The 19,465-nt window shown below is 40.7% G+C and overlaps 1 protein-coding gene across 1 annotated transcript in view; it reads right to left on the bottom strand.

Moving 5' to 3' along the window:
• Window positions 1-19,465, bottom strand: part of LOC149474766 (uncharacterized) — a 1,567,000-nt gene that overhangs the window by 512,505 nt on the left and 1,035,030 nt on the right. The gene's annotated exons all lie outside the window — the stretch shown is intronic.

Genomic DNA, 19,465 nt, shown 5'->3' on the forward strand with positions numbered 1-19,465 from the left:
CCTGTTACCATCAGATCTGCAGGAATACAGTGTTCTCATCCTCCCTTGGTCCACTCACTCCAGTCAGATTGAACCGAGACTTCAACCCAGGTATGTCGCATGCCTTTCTTGCGGGATCTGGCCTCACAGACGGCATGAGTCTGCACCACCTCTTCAAAGACGGATTGCTCTTATCCAGAGATCTCCTTATGAATAAATAGCCTACCTTGACCTTAACGCTGTGGATGTATAGACAACTCCACCACTTTATCCACAGCTCACCCCGTCTAAAAGAATATACTAGACATCTTACCCCCTTTGAGAAACTTTGCTCAACGGACTCTCCCCAGAGACATGTTATATCCCTGCTCCATACATGTCTCGAAAACACCAGTGACCTCTCAACTAGGAAAGCTTGCAAGGCCTGGAGTGCTGACTTACAAATCCAACTTTCGCCTGCTGACTGGGACCACATATATGAACACATACACAAAGGATCTATATGTGTCTCCACACAAGAAAATAACTTTAAAGTATACTCTAGATGGTATAGGGTACCATCCCTGCTTCGCCGCTTCGCCTCCAACATTTCTGATTTGTGTTGGAGATGCCATCAAACGACGGGTACACTCCTGCACATTTGGTGGGAATGCCCATTGTTGCAACCCTTCTGGGGGAAAGTTCAATCTACAATCACACAAGTTACTACGTATGCCCTAGACCTTTCCCCCGCACAATTTTTGCTTCACCATACCGCTCTTCCATTTCGGACATACCGCAAATGCACATGGTAAATGCTGCAAAGCAATGTATCCCAGTCCACTGGCGCTCAACACATGTTCCCACTATACGAGAATGGTTTGCTAGGATCGACAAAACTGAGGAAATGGAGGAACTGATTTCTATAGCTAAGGAACATCCCGAGAGATTTAGGAAAACATGGGCATGCTGGAGTCATTTCAAATCCACTTCTACCTATCATCTAATAGTAAAGGATCAATCTATATCCCCTGACTAAATGTCCTAATACAATGCGGTATTCGGAAATACCCGGATCACCGGGGACACTTTTAACACGTGTAAGGATGGGCTGTAGGTCTATATCATGACATGCCTTACGGGGTTTTTGATCCTCGGGTTACCCCACTGACCGATCTTGCACGTACCATATTCTAAGCCTTATTACTACCTTTCTGGCTTGGCTAATACTTAGGGAAGTGATCCAATTTAACTTTTTATTACCTATACATTCTACTGTCACTTAACCCCTTACTCTCCCCCCTCCCCCCTCCCTCCCAAATTATTATTTTTTTTTCCCTTCCCCCATATTCCCCCCACCATCTCCTCTTACATTTCTTTTTCTTACTGCTCTTCTTTCCGACCTCCTTTTTTTTTCACACCTGTTATACCACCTTATCACTCATTCTTCACCAACCAAATAGAGCATTTACTTCCACACAGATATGACTAACTGCAACTATATCATTCACTCAAGTTATAAATACATAAACCATGACTTTCACAGCATCCAATGCTTTCCCTACCCTAATCTTCATATCACCTCATCATTAAAAATGGCTGATATTCAAGAAGTGACAACATATACATACATCGATCCTCTTTCCTCTGCGTATCCACTGGTTTACATTGTATGCCTGACGTAATGTTCTACCCCATTTTGACTTGTTTTACAGTTTACAATATGTCGCATCTGCGAAACGGGAGGCAACATGTCATGTTTATGTTCTGACTGTGATCTATAGCTGTATATGCTCTATATGCTATTTTGTCTCTTCTTTGATTAATAAAGTATTTTTGGAACAAAAAAGCAATCATGTCTTCTTCTCTCTGACTGCATTCTTGCAGCCATTGAGAAATACTGTGAGAGCTGTGATTGGTCACATCTTGTCACATGGTACAAGGCTGTTGTGAATAGCCTTGTACCATGTGACCTCTGTGGTCATTCACAGATTTCACATGTAGTAAGCAATGATGTCAGAAGTGACATCTTGCTTAATACTATTCATGTGATCACTGATTGGCCAATCAGTGATCACATGATTGGGACCTCACACAGAGGTCCTGTAAAGCGATCGGTGTTCCGCTGTGTCGGACACAGCGGGCACCAGATTACGCTGCTGCGCGCCCCCAAGGAGCGCGCGCAAGCTGAAAATGTGGGCACTGTTTATGAACGGCAACCCACAACTCACTGCTCTCGTCTGGCCGTTTATGTACATGGGCCGGACGGGAAGTAGTTAATGTAATGCAATGATGTGGAACCCGCCAGAAGATTTTTGACAAGACTTTGACACGGTTTGCTGTTCCATATTTTGATTGATATTTTTTATTTTATATTTTAATTGTCGCATTTAAAATATTACAGAAAACAATATCTAAAGAATGTTTCAGTCCAACATTTGTTACTGTTAAAAGAGCATTTACTGTTAAAGGCTAAGCTAACCTTTAATTAAAATAATAATAAATGCATTTACAGTATTTTGAAGGTAAAAAAAAAAATTTGCATTTATTACTTTTTTGAACAGGAGCCCGCAAAGTAGTGCAATGTCAGGCTCCTGCACACACTGCCTACAGCTGTGATGCTTGTACCTCTGTACTGGATGGCATTTTTAGAGCTGTAGCTAGTGTGAATGAACTGCAGGTATGCTCATCAGTGTGCCCGCAGTTCATTAAAACTAGAAGTCTGTCTGCCGAAGAGCTCTGCAAATCCGTACCATTTTCAAAATGTGACAGTGGGTGCAGGGAGTTCCGGGAGAGGCACCCCTACCACAGAATCTGACAGTGGGTGCGGAGAGAGGAACCCCAGCCACAGTCACACTTAGGAGGGGCAGTGAGGAGCTGAACAAGAACATAAATATGGCAGTAACATGTTCTAAAATATGAACTTATTCTTTAAAGCAGACCTAAACTGCATATGAGCACCACAAACAAAAAACAATATTGAATTCATTTTTAATATTCAAAGCAAACTCACCCATCCATCCATGTCTCCATTATTTATTTTGTTGAGAAATCACTTTGAAAAACACCCCTTAGCATTTCTGGCTATGGCCATCTTGAGTAAGGGCAGATGATTCATGTTGCATTTACTTCCTAGAATCCATTTGCCTCTGTCAGGACCTGCTGATGGCACTGCGAGTCCCACAGCTTAAGGGTATAGTTCCAGTGGCCACCAGCAGGTGTCTCTCAGTAATCAGCCAATCAGAGGAAAATGTATATTCATTGATAGAATACAAAAAGCTCCCTGTGAATGGCTTAGCAGAAATCTGCTCAACTTAAGGTTGTTCCAGGAGTGGGAGGTTCTCCTCCCGTTGCAGTAACAGAGAACTGTACACTGTATGAAGGTGATGTTATGTACAGTTTATGCAGTGCACACAATAGGCACATTTAGTATATAGGTAATAGTTCATATGGACCAGCTTGGTCCAAATTAACTATTTAAAGTTCACTAAAGCATGAAGATTAAGATAAAGTGGCCTACCATACAGCCCTGACCTCTTTGGAAATTGGAATTCTCATTGAGATTCAGGTCTTCTAATTCAATACCAGCAACACTGACTTCACAAATGCTCTTTTGGCACCAAGGGGGGGGGCTCCATATTAATGCACATGGCTTTTGAACAGGATGTCCAGCAAGTCCATATAGGTGTCATGATGAGGTTTCCACAAACTGTTGGCCAGATAGTATAAGTTTTATTGATGAGAGAAATACATGAGCCATCACGAACCTTCTGAAAAGCCACTCCAGATCTATATCATACCTTTTTGTTTCTGTCACCCAAAAGGCTATTGGACTAGCATTGCAACCAGGCCAAAAGCATTTTTGGGAGTAGTCAGCAATGTCAGCCTGCATATTTCTTTCAGGCCAGGTTTTAATTAGCAGAGTATTCATTGATATAATAGTTATAGTGTGACTATAAGGCAATGACATTCACAGAGATAATCCAAATAAATAAGCAATATTCCTCATAAAAGCACAGTGTGCAGTGGTTCTATTGTCATATTAATCAGCCAACAGCTCAGCTGGACTGATGATTGTGCACTAAACGTAGGCTTATTAGGAATCAGACGTAGTATTCAGTATGTGCCCCCTTAGGTCAAGTTCCTCTCCTGTTTTATTTCTCTCCTCACATGGTCATATCCTGAAAGTTAGCGTTAAGCGTATTAACTGAGAGATTCCTTAGAGACACAGCTGTGAATTAAGACAGCTTGCTGCGTCTGCCAGTTTACCATAGCGAAGAGAAGATAACAGCATACAAATTAATCAAGTGCTCCGTTATTTTTCTATAAAGTGGATCCTCTGAAGTGCCGCAATGGCTCGGCGATGTTTTCCTGCACCCTGTTGCCTTTATAGACTGTGCAGCAATATAAAGCCATCCAGCAGTCAAGTCATTTACATAAGTCAATCACGAGGTTTGGAGAAAGCGTGACACATATTAGAAGAAATTTGACCTACACAAAGTCATTTTGTTCCCACATAGCAAAGCCTTTTTTTCTTCTTTCACATTGCTGTTGACAAATGTTTTACAGTGTGTGATATTTATGTTATTGTTGTAGCTATTTAGAGAGACAATGAAAGGGTACTGACTTTAAAGAATATTTTCAGCATTTGTAGCTAATAATAAGGGGGGACTGTGACAGACCGCCTGGCACCCTGCCTGGGTACTTCCATCAGAGAACTGCTTCCCTTGCCGTTGGGACACATGACCAAGGTATTATAGCTGGGCATCGCACCCAAGACTAGCCGACACTAGCTTAGGTGCAAAAACTGGAACTACTTTATTGAACAAAATACAGGTTTTTATAAACTTCAGAAATAGGGGCAGTCCCCACATGAACAATAAAAACAAATATTACACATTCGGATAAACATTCCAAACTGATTAGGTAAGAGCTTGATCACATTATCCTAAACAGTACAAACAGTAAACAGTACAGCCAACAGCGATTTAATTAACAGTAAACTAATCAACAGCTAAGCAACCAGCCAATGCTTTTAATATACAGTGAGCCCACCCCAGACAGCCTGACAACAAGCCCACCCCGATCACATTATCCTAAACAGTACAAACAGTAAACAGTACAGCCAACAGCTAACAGTGATTTAATTAACAGTAAACTAATCAACAGCTAAGCAACCAGCCAATGCTTTTAATATACAGTGAGCCCACACCAGACAGCCTGACAACAAGCTCACCCCTGAATTTCACTTGTATAATCTGTCCATCACAAAACTAATACAATATTCCAACAGTCTGAAAAAGTGGAATTCATCTTTTTTTCATAGATTTATTGCAGGAGATTGGTGAAAAATATTTAATCACATATTTAAAAACTGCACAAACGTACCCTTTGTCAGGGGTTTGTGGGGGCTCTAGCACTGCTCTACTTCTCAGGATTTACTTGCTTACTGTTGTCGCTAAATACTGTCTTACTTGTAACCAGGTATCTTAACATCCCCGTGATAAAAAATATATTTGGAGAAAAAAGTTAATTAATAAATATTCAAACTAAAACTGCACAAACCCATCCTCCTTATTTCAATACTACAATAGAATCATGTCAGAAATACTTCCCCTCCTTCAAGAGACACACAAATGGTTCAATTTGGGGGTGGCTGATTCCTTTACCTATTCCTTTTTGGAAGGCTTACATATCTTACAATAATGGTGTTTCATAACATCATGAAACAATAATATGAAATCTTTGTGACGCCAATAGCAACATTCAGTTTGTGTTATCCCAGAGGCTTCCCCTTTCTTTTTATCCTGTGTGTGAGCATGAAAGAGAAAATGAGGTACAATTTGAGCCATATATGTTTATGTAACTTTTGGTGTGGACCAGTAGCCAACACATTTAGAGTCCTCCTCTCCTTGTTCTCTTGATGAGGTTTGATATGTGAAACCAGTTGAGAAAGAAAAAAGAAAACTTCTATGAAAAATAAAACAAATCGAACCCCTGGACTAAGCAATATACACATTATATAGAGTAAATGGGGGGTATCCATTTATGTGATAGTCTCTTGAAGGAGGGGGCAGTTTTAAATGATATGAATACATATTGTAATATTTTATCTTTGTAAATGAAAATTATTTAAATAATTATAAGCACCTTAAAAGCCCCACCAAACCATTTTTCTTGGTACCTGTAGTTGGACAATGATCTCTAACAATCCCACTTTCCCAATTTCCCTGTCTCTGCCTTTGGCAGCAGATTTTCTGTCTACAGCAACATCTGTAGTTTATCTGATGTCTGTCCAACTCCTCAGTCAGTCTCATGTAACATTACATATATTGAATATTATAAGGAGTCCTTTCCTGCTTTCAGGGGCCACAGCTGAGGCCTCCTATACCACATAAGTTCACAAACACTGGACTATGCGGTTAGAATTAGAACTGAACTGAATAGTTGTTTGATTCCATTCTATAGTTAGATGCAGGTAAATGTTTGCCAGTCATTCCATTTGTTTTGTTTCCAATTGTCCAGCATCACCCAGAACAGGACAGGTATACACCTTGTTGCATTGTGGTGAAGTGCATTTTAACAGATGTTACTGCAATGCACATACCACAATGCGGTGCCATTCACTGGCTCTTCTATATTGCTCCATACACATTGGATTAGATTGCCATGTAATATTTAAGACTATTATGTTATAATTAGGTGCATCCTAGCATGAAACACGGTACCATATCTCCTTCTGATCTAGTTACTGTAATGACTTTACTGTGGACTTTACCTAAGTAAAGCTTTTTGGATTTCTGAAATGTCTTTACTCCAGTGTGCGGCCATGCTCCTTTTTTATTTCAGTAATATTTGAGAATAATGTTTAAGTATCTTTGTTTTTTGAAATTACCATTCACAGTCCATAAGTTCCCAGTAGCAGTTATAGGCTGTCATATCTTAAAAGCCCATGCCTGTGTCTTTCTGTGGGTGTCCTTAAAAGTAAAGTGTCCTGGGTCTAGTGTGAAGGCTTCCATTGCTCACTGCCTTATGAAAAAGCAGGTTATCAAGAATTAAGATCAGAAAAGTTGTCTAGTCTTTCTGTCACCTTGGTGCATTGTGGTGCTATTCATTCTGAATTGCTCCCCAATGCACCAGAGTAGCGAACCTGCACTTCAGCCCACCACAAAGCATGGTAAAGCACAACCGCCCTGTTTTCTATGGGTTAGGGTGCACCAGCAGCCCATTCAAAATGAATAGGATGTCTTAACACAACACATATTAACATAACACATGTTGGTGTGAAGGGGGTCTCAAGCCACCACAGAACATGGAACTAGTTGTTTCTTTGAAAAATACAAGCCCACTGCTATGTCATTAGTCAAGGTGTACCTTATAAGCAGACACAGCTATAAAAAGACCTACCCAATTATTTTGTTACAACTGCTTATGCAGTGTTTTATGTCAAAATACCAGAAAGAACAGTTAACTCGAAGCTTATGAACAGTGGATTTATTGCAGCTTTCCATAAGCATATAAAAGAGTAAGCATTTGCATTTTGATTAAACATCATGAATAACGCACTTAGAAGTTTAAATGACATTTATTGTTCTATGTGTTACCCATCACTTTCCAACATTTAGTGATTTTTACAGAGAATGTGACAAATTAATCCCCTAGAGAGTGATAATCTAAGGAAATTCACCTGACCTTGCTTGATAGCCCGTGTCAAAAAATAGACAATGGGGCATATTTATAATAGATAGGCAAGTCCAGGCACTTTATAAAGCTAGTGAATGCTGCACTGAGATAATAGAAATTAGTTAGTTGGACAAATCTTTGACACATTTTCTTTACATTATGGCAAATACAGTGAAGGAAATAAGTATTTGATCCCCTGCTGATTTTGAATGTTTGCCCACTCACAAAGAAATGATCAGTCTAAAAATCAAATGATAGGTGTATTGTAACACTGAGAGACAGAATAGCAACAAAAAATTCAAAAGAACTGCATGTCTAACAAATTATGCACTGATTTGAATGTTCATGAGGGAAAAAAGTATTTGATCCCCTTCACAAAACATGACTTAGTACTTGGTGGCAAATCCCTTGTTGGCAATCACAGAGGTCAGACATTTCCTGTAGTTGGCCACCAGGTTTGCACACATCACAGGAGGGATTTTGGCCCACTCCTCTTGGCAGATCCTCTCCAAGTCATTAAGGTTTGGTGGCTGACATTTGGTAGCTTAAACTTTCAGTTCCCTCCACAGATTTTAAATCGGAATAAGGTCTGGAGACTGGCTAGGCCACTCCAGGACCTTAATGTGCTTCTTCTTGAGCCACTCCTTTGTTGCCTTGGCCATGTGTTTTGGGTTATTTTCATGCTGTAAATCCCATCCATGACCCATTTTCAATGCCCTGGCTGAGGGAGAAGGTTCTCACCCAAGATTTGATGGTACATTGCCCCGTCCATCGTCCCTTTGATGCGGTGCAGTTGTCCTGTCACCTTGGCAGAAAAACACCCCCAAAGTAGAATGTTTCCAGCACCATGTTTGACAGTTGGGATGGTGTTCTTGGGGTCATAGGCAGCATTCCTCCTCCTCCAAATACGGCGAGTTGAGTTGATGCCAAAGAGCTCGATTTTGGTCTCATCTGACCACAAGACTTTCAACCAGTCCTCCCTTGTATCATTCAGATGTTCAGTGGCAAACTTCAGACGGGCCTGGACATGTGCTTTCTTGAGCAGAGTGACTTTGCGGACACTGCAGGATTTCAATCCTTGTCAGCGTAGTGTATTACCAATTGTTTTCTTGGTGACTGTGGTCCCAACTGCCTGGAGATCATTGACAAGATCCTCAAGTGTAGTTTTGGGATGATTCCTCACTGTTCTCATGATCATTGACACGCCACGAGGCGAGATCTTTCATGGTGCACCAAACCTAGGGAGACTGACAGTTGTTTTGTGTTTCTTCCATTTGCGAATGATTGCACCAACTGTTGTCACCTTCTCACCAAGCTGCTTGGGGATAGTTTGGTAGCCCAGTCCAGCCTTGTGTAGGTCTGAAATCTTATCCCTGACATCCTTGGACAGCTCTTTGGTCTTTGCCATGGTGGAGAGTTTTGAATCTGATTGTTTGATTGCTCTTGTGGACAGGTGTCTTTTATACAGGTAACAAAGTGAGATTAGCAGCACTCCCTTTAAGAGACTGCTTCTAATCTCAGTTTGTTACCTGTATGAAAGATACCTGGTAGCCAGACATCCTGCTGAATGATAGGGGATCAAATACTTATTTCCCTCATGAACATGCAAATCAGTGCATAATTTGTTAGACATGCATTTCTTTTGAATTTTTTGTTGCTATTCTGTCTCTCAGTGTTACAATACACCTACCATTTGATTTTTAGACTGATCATTTCTTTGTGAGTGGGCAAACATTCAAAATCAGCAGGGGATCAAATACTTATCTCCTTCACTGTATGTGGCAAATGAAAGCATAGGTAAAATAACCATGCAGGACCTCCAAAAGTAATCACTGGCATTCCCCTGGATTTAACTAATTCAGGGTGGTGTAAAAATAGATAATTGCCAAGGCACTGGATCAGTAAAGGATAACAATGTTTATTAAACAATAGAGTTACACTAGGTTATAGGAAGAGCAGCTCTGAGGATGAGGGTATACATCTTTTTAGCCGGCAGCAAGATGCCAAGGACCGTTGAGCTAATGGAAGGAAAGCCAAGCCACCATGGACCATGTTACTGTAGGCATCTGTTTGATTTCCCTCTGTCACTCCATGCAATTTGATGCTGCAGCAATGTGGCCATCAATAAATCTATTCAAAGAACCACCACAAATTGTCTTGTTCCACAGAAAGTATCTTCCATATATGGCATTTTAGATTAGCGCATTTTGCGATTTATTCACTTCCCTGGGATCCACGACCGCTGTCTGTGCAACTGTTGGTCCACTTTTCCTGATTCTCTGGCTTCGATTGACAGCAGCAGGAGCTGGGAGGCCCGCACAGTGTGCTTCCAGCAGAGACCGAGCTAACTCAGGGTGGTGAATGTTTGTAATCAAATCTTTCAACACTTTATAAATGCAGTGAATGTCACAGACCATAGCATTTAATATAAATGAAGAACTCCAGATATTGATGAATCTATTTGAAACAGGTGAATGCGATGATGCTTAGTGAAAATCAGCCTCCTGTGTTTCCAAGTAAAGTGCCTACTGGGAGAGGGAGGGTTACATTGGTGTCCTTTTATGAAACAGAGATCAGCAGTGATCCTAAGGATCGTTGCTGATCTCAGATCATTAATGGTTTAGGAAACGTGTTCTCCACTGATCATCTCAGCACACAGATGGCCAGTATATGAAGGAGCGAAGTCAGCCCTTCACTGGCGATCTGTGTCCTCCCTACAGATTCTACAGCCCAGAGGTGGAGAATCGGGGGAACCACAAACGAAGCAGCGGTAATTTACCGCTGCTTAGTCAACAGTGTTTGACTGATCTCTTACTGTAATCTCACGAGATTTCAGTAACAGCAGCCGTTTTCTAGTGTTCAAAGCGTTTGTAGATCGCTTCTCTCCTCATTAGGAGAAGCGATCTACACCGCTTCATAAAAAGGCATTCAGAGGAGAACTGCCTCCTCTGAGAATGCCGGATAACTGAGCAGCGGTCATTTACCATTTTATCATTGCATGATAAAAGGACACCATTATGAATAAATCAGGAGGATAGAGCAGAGAAGGCACAGTGATGACTCATCAATGTTCTGTTGCCTCTCCATTCACTTATTAGCAAGCTGGGGTGTGTCTTTGAACAATCTGTTGAGGTTCGGCAGTCCTATTTGAGGACATATTTTGCTTCTTGACAGCTGTACCCATATAATAAAATTTGTGAAACAGAATTATAAATAAAGCTACCATATACAGTATGTATTTCAACTGGATATTTAATCTGCCTGTCTGGAGTTCAGCTGTGCTATATAGCTTTTTTGTATCATAGCACACAGGTGTCAATGCCTGGGTTAATATATTTCTTCATTGTTAATTCCCTTTAGAAGCCTCTCACCCATACTGTGAATAGCAGAGCAGAGATGTCAAGCTTCTTAGGAGCTTATTAATTAGATACATCTTATCTGCTCCCAGGATATAAAGAAGCAGCTCCAATACAAAACAAGCCACTGAGTGGGCTGTTTAAATATGTATATTAAGTAGCTGCACTTGAGCTGTGGAGGGCAGAAGAAAGAATGGAATGGCCTCAATGGAAAACCACCCACTCAGCTCACAGTCATTATGAACTGGGAGGATAAAAAGTGACTTTACATAGAGAATAGTCTACAAGAAAGGATCCATTCCGGGCAAATATAGAACCTAGCTGATTGGGGAAATATTGTATTTTCCAGGTGAATTCTTGAATATGCAAATATCAAAAAATAAATCTATAGGGAATATAACCAGCTGATTGCCTGGAACTATGGACGGTTCACTTCTCTATGAAGGATGTACACAAACATGTTCAGGAATACTGAATTAGTGCCTATAGTATACTGGTTTTTGATCCATCTGAATTATTGAAAATTACTAACCAGTGTGATCATTTCTAGTAGAAGTCTTTATGTCAGTATCACCAGATATAAGTTAAATGAAAGATAAACATGCTAAAATACCAAACCAAATAATTTCCTTGCACTAACAAAAATAGAAAATAAAGAAAGTCTCCTAAAAATTCCAAAGTGCAATTGTGCATACAATATAACTATATAAAACCGTATTAGTATAGAGAAAATTGATAATGTGAGCTCAATACAGTGAAGGAAATAAGTATTTGATCCCCTGCTGATTTTGAATGTTTGACCTCTCACAAAGAATTGATCAGTCTTAAAATCGAATGGTAGGTGTATTGTAACACTGAGAGACAGAATAGCAACAAAAAATTCAAAAGAAATGCATGTCTAACAAATTATGCACTGATTTGCATGTTCATGAGGGAAATAAGTATTTGATCCCCTATCATTCAGCAGGATTTCTGGCTACCAGGTGTCTTTCATACAGGTAACAAGCTGAGATTAGAAGCAGTCTCTTAAAGGGAGTGCTGCTAATCTCATTTTGTTACCTGTATAAAAGACACCTGTCCACAGGAGCAATCAAGCAATCAGATTCAAAACTCTCCACCATGGCAAAGACCAAAGCGCTGTCCAAGGACAAGATTGTAGACCTACACAAAGCTGGAATGGGCTACCAAACTATCGCCAAGCAGCTTGGTGAGAAGGTGACAACAGTTGGCGCAATCATTCGCAAATGGAAAAAACAAAAAACAACTGTCAGTCTCTCTAGGTCTGGTGTACCATGCAAGATCTCACCTCTTGGACTGTCAATGATCATGTGAACAGTGAGGAATCATCCCTGAACTAAACGTGAGGATCTTGTAAATGATGTCCAGGCAGCTGGGACCACAGTCACCAAGAAAACAATTGGTAACACACTATGCTGACAAGGATTGAAATCCTGCATTGCCCACAAAGTCCCTCTGCTCAAGAAAGCACATGTCCAGGCCTGTCTGAAGTTTGTCACTGAATATATGAATGATGCAGAGGAGGCTCTTTGGCATCAACTCAACTCGCCGTGTTTGGAGGAGGAGGAATGCTGCCTATGACCCCAAGAACACCATCTCAACTTTCAAACATGGTGGTGGAAACATTCAGCTTTGGGGGTGTTTTTCTGCCAAGGGGACAGGACAACTGCACCACATCAAAGGGACGATAGACGGGGCAATGTACCGTCAAATGTTGGATGAGAACCTTCTTCCCTCAGCCAGGGCATTGAAAATGGGTCATGGATGGGTGTTCCAGGATGACAATGACCCAAAACACAGGGCCAAGGCAACAAAGGAGTGGCTCAAGAAAAAGCACATTAAGGTCCTGAAGTGGCCTAGTCAGTCTCCAGACCTTAATCTGATGGAAAATCAGTGGAGGGAGCTGAAAGTTCGAGTTGCCAAACGTCATCCACCAAACCGTAAAGACTTGGAGAGGATCTGCCAAGAGGAGTGGGCCAAAATCCCTCCTGGGATGTGTGCAAATCTGGTGGCCAACTACAGGAAACATCTGACCTCTGTGATTGCCAACAAGGGATTTGCCACCAAGTACTAAGTCATGTTTTGTGAAGGGGATCAAATACTTATTTCCGTCAAGAACGTGCAAATCAGTGCATGCATTTCTTTTGAATTTTTTGTTGCTATTCTGTCTCTCAGTGTTACAATACACCTACCATTTGATTTTTAGACTGATCATTTCTTTGTGAGTGGGCAAACAATCAAAATCAGCAGGGGATCAAATACTTATTTCCTTCACTGTATATGCAATAATTTAAATAAATATAAAGATAAAATCACAAATAAGGTTGTGCCAAAACACCATACTCAACTTTCAAAAAAATAAACCTAGAAGAGTGTATATCATACAGATGGACAAATACAGCTAGATGCCTAAATATGTCAAAAACACGCAAACTTAAATTGCCTCATGCCTCTATCCTCTGAAGATGCTGTTTACAGTGGGACGCGGTAGCGCAGGACCAAACACATGACACTATTATGCATGCTTGAGGAATCTGGTGATGCTCATCGTTTGTTATATGCATGTGATTGTCTTCTTAATATAGGTACATTACCATATTAAAAGCCCTTGGTTTTAGCATACTGCACTATGGTGGTCCCTTCTTGTTTTTAACTCCTCTGTGCTGAGCACACTTACACAGGATCGTATCTAGATGGAGTGGTGTGTCTGAATATTTTGTGCTGTGGAACAGCAATGCGCTTCATGATCTTTATGTGGGATCAGTGTCTCTGGTAAGGAGTTCATCTTACATGTGGGTGGTGTGGTTTCCTGGCACCCTCTATTCCTGCAGCACTGAATGCTCTCCATCTTACATTTTAAAGTGTGTCATCTTTTCCTTTGGGATTTTCCATCTTGATTTTGGACTGTTCACTAGGAAAACTTTTTGTGTCACAGGATCCCCCAGCCCCCCTTATACTTAACTGAGCTCAGTTTTGATCCAGCTCTGTGCCTGAGAGCAGCAGGAGCTCTCTTCCTCCTCACAGGGCAGATTAAGACTGATAGCGAGAGCCAATGGCATTGTCAATCAAATCCTACGATGAGGGAGCAAGGGGTGGGGCAAAGCCACACTGTCTGTGTTTATAGACGCAGGCAGCCTGGCCCAGGATGGAGCCCGCACAAGTGCCCCCATAGAAAGTAGCTTGGGAGGGGCACTTGCCAAAGAGGTGGAGCCAGGAGTGCTGGCAGGGCACCACAGAAGAGGAAGTTCATAGCTGCTCTGTGCAAAACCAGGAAGTTCCGGTCCCACTGCTGGAACACAGCACTGTATACTCTACATAGCTGACGCTACATATAATTTATACAGTGCACACAGCTTCTGCAACTGCTAGTGAAGTAAATAGTTTGGACCAGCTTGGTCCAAACAAACTTTTTTTATAAGTTAAAGTAGTTCTAAAGGCTTAAGTTTTTTTATTACATTAATGCATTGCTATGGGGGCATTCCTATGGTGGCACTTGCCAGACAGGTGGACCCAGGAGTGTTGGTAGGGGAACCCATTAGAGGAGGTTCAGAGTTGCTTTGTGCAAAACCATTACACAGAGCAGGTAAGTATGACATGTTTGTTATCCTTCCTTTTTAGAAAAAAAAATTACTTTTAATCAATATGAAGATCAGCCTAAAGTGATTCTAAAGGCTTAATTTTTTTTTAAATAACAAACATGTCTATACTTACCTGCTCTGTGTAATGGTTGTGCACAGAGCAGCCTGGATTCTCCTCTTCTCCAGTCCCCAGCCAGCGCTCCTGGTCCCTCGGTCCTGTCGAGTGCCCCCACAGCAAATAGCTTGCTATGGGGGCACCCAATCATGCGTATTCCTCCGTGTGTCCATTCACACATGGTCCCTCTCTATTCTCATTGGCTCACTGCTGTGATTGACAGCAGCGGGAGCCAACGAGGCTTAAGTGAGTATTAGGGGGGCTGGGGGGAATTCAGCACAGAAAAGGTTTCATATCTTCAAGCATAGAATGTATGAAGGTAAAAAATCCTTTTTTTGGGGGGAGTGGGTATCTAGTTTTGACAGGTACCCTCTCCTACTTCCTTGGTGATCCAAGCGGATGTTCTCCTCCCCCTGGCTACCCACAGTTAAAATGCTGGCCCTGGGGACCCGAAGATCAGTAAAGGACCAGACCCGGTAAGGGCAGCACTGGATCTCTAGACAGGTGAATTTGTTTATTAAAAGTCAGCAGCTACAGTTTTTGTAGCTGATGACTGTAATTTTTTCAGATCTGACTGAACAACTGCTTTAACTTTAGTAGAGAAAGTTGAGGTCAAATCCTGGCATTGCTGTCTGATAGGGGTATCTGGATTAGAAAACTTACTGAACAGATGACCTCATTTTTTTGACAGGTAAATCAACTCACATTTACAGCTGTGAATTTAGTGCTTTGATTTCACTTCCACTTTACCTACTATTCAAAGAAGAAATATCAGTTTTTGGTAGTCAGGCCCTTTAAACCATAATGTACCTTGAAAATAAAGATGTTACTTTACACAAAACCTATTTAAACCATCAGATGAATCTGCAGCAGGCAACAAATCATTCACACACTATAATTTCAATGAATGTGTCTCTCCATTTAAAGCATTCTTATCACTGAGTCTGTGTCTAACGCAGAGATGTAGTTTCCTCTTCCCCAGAACATTCTATCACAATGAACTTATGAACTATTTTGGCAATATCATTTTAGTTGCTAAATGTCAAAATCATACATCTCGGGAACGATGTGTCAGGGTGGCAGCGATGAGCACATTTTTTCACCCCTTCAAGAAATGTGCCTTTGGAGAGAGGAGAACATATGCCAGTCTCTGTAACTACCGCAAGCTTAGCGAGCAGACACTTGATTGAAGCTTGCCTTTGTGCACAGATCACGGGGGCCTCAGGAGATAATCCACCCAGCTTTATGAAATTGCATGGGATCAGTATCTTCAATCCTTACCTTATGCTAAGGACGGTTTGGGCTAAGCCACTCGCTAATAATACTTTACAGTACCAGAGATGCCCAATCTGTTTTCTATATCTCTGCACAACAATGTATGTCATTTTTATTCTCTCAGCGCACAGGAATCAGCTTACGGAGAAAAAAAAAAAAGAACTTTCTAAAGAATGCAAAGAATTGTTTTAAACCTTTAAATGGCAAATGTTGCAGGAGGATTGTGTACCACACATCAAAAGAGTTGTAATGGAAAAAATGTTTTTGGTGTATTTTGAAATTTGAGTAGCATTGCATCAGGTTTACTGCAATCCAATTTTCATTTTAAATGGCACTGCCATCTATTGGACTGCATGATGTCATGGGGAGATTAGGGGCTTCTCTTCAACATGATTAAGACTTTCTTCAAAATAATTGTCGACAATTATTGAATGAAATGAAGTAGCACGTTAATACTTACAAGAAGATGAAGGAAAAGGAAAGGGGCAAAGTTCATATTATGGATAATTATGGGTAATATGGGAAATGTTCTGATCTCATAAAATATACCTATCAGTCCTCGCTGTGGTTAACATTACAAATTATTCCACAGTACTTCCAATAAGAGTATTCTTTATTTAACCACTTGACCTCTAGAAGGTGTTACCCCCTTCATGGCCAGGCCATTTTTTGCTATTCAGCATTGTGTTACTTTAACTGACAATTGCTTGTTCATATGACACTGTACCAAAATGAATTAAAAAAAAATTATTTTTCACACAAATAGAGCGTTCTCTGTTAATGCTATTTAATCATCACTGGGTTTTTTTTTGTTTGCATTTATACAAAAAAAATACAGAAAATTGTTAAAAAAACACGTTTTTCTTAGCTTCTGTTATAACATTGTGCAAACAAGTAATCTTTCTTCATAAATTTAGGCCAAAATGTTTTCTGCTGCATTTCTCAAAAATCACCCAAATCAGTGTATACTATTTAGTCCATGTGGTATGCATATTTGAAAATTCAGACTTGATGTACTGATGGCCTCATTTCTTGAGGCCCTAAAATGCCAGGACAATACCTATACCCCCCCCCCCAGATGACCCCCTTTTGGAAAGTACACAGTCCAAGGTATTTAGTAGGAGGCATGCTGAGTTTTTTAAGTAATTTTTTTGTCACAATTTTTTGGAAAATGAAGAAATTAAACACAATATTCTTTCTTTTTTTTTTTTAACATACTGTCACCATTGCAGTACAGCATCATCATATGACTGCTGTGGCAGTGATCAGAAAACTAACTGGTGATGTGTTAAAGAAAAACAATATTCAATTTATTTCAATTTCTTTTTATTAACATTTTTCTTTTTTGTACATACTTTAATCAGATTAGTTCAGTGTCACCATAGTGACACTGCACTACTCTGGGGGGATGGGGTGATCAGGGATTTTTTTTTTTACACTTTGATTGCTTATAGCAGTGACGATCACTACTATAAGCAATCCTTTTAACTGTAATAAATGACTTTCACTCATAAAAGCTTGCTTACTATTAGTTATCACATGCTACACAGCTGCTGTGAATTGCCTTGTATCATGTGATAGCTGTGGGCCGATCACAGCACAACAATAGTAAACAAGCTGTTCATGAATGAAATCCATTCATCATAGTTTGTTTGCATTGTTCACTCAGGACGTCCAGGTACTGAACTCCATGAGCCACTGTGTCCAGGGGACAAAGCAGTCAAGTGATTGCACCACCAATGTTGCGGTGCCTGTGCTTGTCACCCGCTAGCAGTAAAAGTACTGTGGGCAGGACGGCATGTGTCTATACCCACAACATTATTTTTGTGTTATTTCTGGATTTTTTATTTTTTTTTGCTATCTGAGACTCTGTTAGAGAGATTTTCACTCACTTTTTGTTCTGGGGACAACATTTAACATTGAATCCGACAATAAAAATCTGACAGGGGTTCTAACATCCCCATTTAACTGTGTCTCTGTTAGAGAGATTTCCTCTCACTTTCTTTGTTTTGGCTATATTTAAAACTTTATCATTCCTTATTGAAGAGAACCTGCACTATTGTAACAGGCATAATACTATGAGAGATGAGGGTAAGAAAGATTTGAATATTCCAGGGATGAAAGTTTTAGTATTATTTAAAAAAAAAATTTCAAAGTGACTCCATGTAGAATCCAGTCACCTGGAGTTGTATACACTTACAGCTTTCAAGCCTAACTCCTGGCAGTAGAAAAAATATTAAATATATCTCCAAAGCTAATAAAGGATCCAATCTAATTTTCTATGGAGTGGGCCAATATGAGGTGGTATCAAAAAGTTTCAAGACTAGTTTTGTAACAGATGGCAGCACAAGGCTGCACGCACAGTCACAGGGAGCACTGACCTTCATAAGTCAACAGATTGCCCAATTTCATGCAGAATTTCACGTTTGCTTCGTTCTAACTTGATGTCCATGATGAAATAGCAGACATGGTAATGTACGTGGTCAGAATAGCACCAGTTGCACAGCTCTCAATGTACACAGGATGATGTATTTTGGCACACTGACTTATGAAGGTCAGTGCTCCCTGTGACTGTGCATGCAGCCATGTGTTGGTGCGTTACATAACTAGTTTTGAAACTTTTTGATACCACCTTGTATTGGCCCACTCCATAGAACATTGGATTGGATCCTTGATAGCACCTTGTACATGGTACTCTTTACTTTTAAATAGTTGTCAAACCCAAAAAATAACTCATCAAAACCCTTCTAATTATTTTTGTTATCTGTCGGTGCCTTTGGTTCCTTTCTTATTTAGGCTTTCCTTTTGTATAAATTACACATTGATTCTGCTGTTCATTGATAGTTCCTCATTCATGGTGACAACAGTCTGCAGGGTAATACAGCAAAGCCACCAGAGTATGCATGCTCTACTTCTTCATGTGCAGTAAGCTGTGTTTCTCCTTTACAGATCATATGCTGGGCTGGGGGCTGGGCTAAGCCTCAGCACACCCCATGTCCTTCGTGCATTCCTGTCCAGGGGCGGACTGACCATTTGGAAACTCGGGCACTGCCTGAGGGCCCAGGGTCAGTAGGGGGCCTCATGAGATGCCCCTGGTACCTTTTTCATAGGCTTTTTTGAGTTTGGGCAAGGACACAGGGGCCCCGGGGGCCCCATGAGTTGTCAGTCCGCCCCTGCTCCTGTCCCAACAATCAGAGCAGAGTGAGCTGTCAGTGTCTGATCCTCCCCCAGGGCGTAATCCACTCTACATGGCTGCAGGCTGAGGCAGATCAGATGCCTAAAAGTTCATCTTTTCCAGAAAATAGCCTATGCCTCATGGAATATTAAAAATCTGTGCAGTTTTGCAAAGTGATCATTTATTTTATTATTTTACTTGTAGGCAACTTTGGTCCTCTCAGAAGCCTGCCTAAAAAAACTCCTAGTTAGTCAGTCACAAAATCCTGACTTATTGCTAGGACATGAAAACCACTGGATGCTCACTG

Source organism: Staurois parvus, unplaced genomic scaffold (assembly GCF_062004578.1).
Source record: "Staurois parvus isolate SC_StPar_1 unplaced genomic scaffold, SC_StPar_1.0 ptg000001l, whole genome shotgun sequence".
In the NCBI taxonomy this organism is placed as follows: Eukaryota; Metazoa; Chordata; class Amphibia; order Anura; family Ranidae; genus Staurois; species Staurois parvus.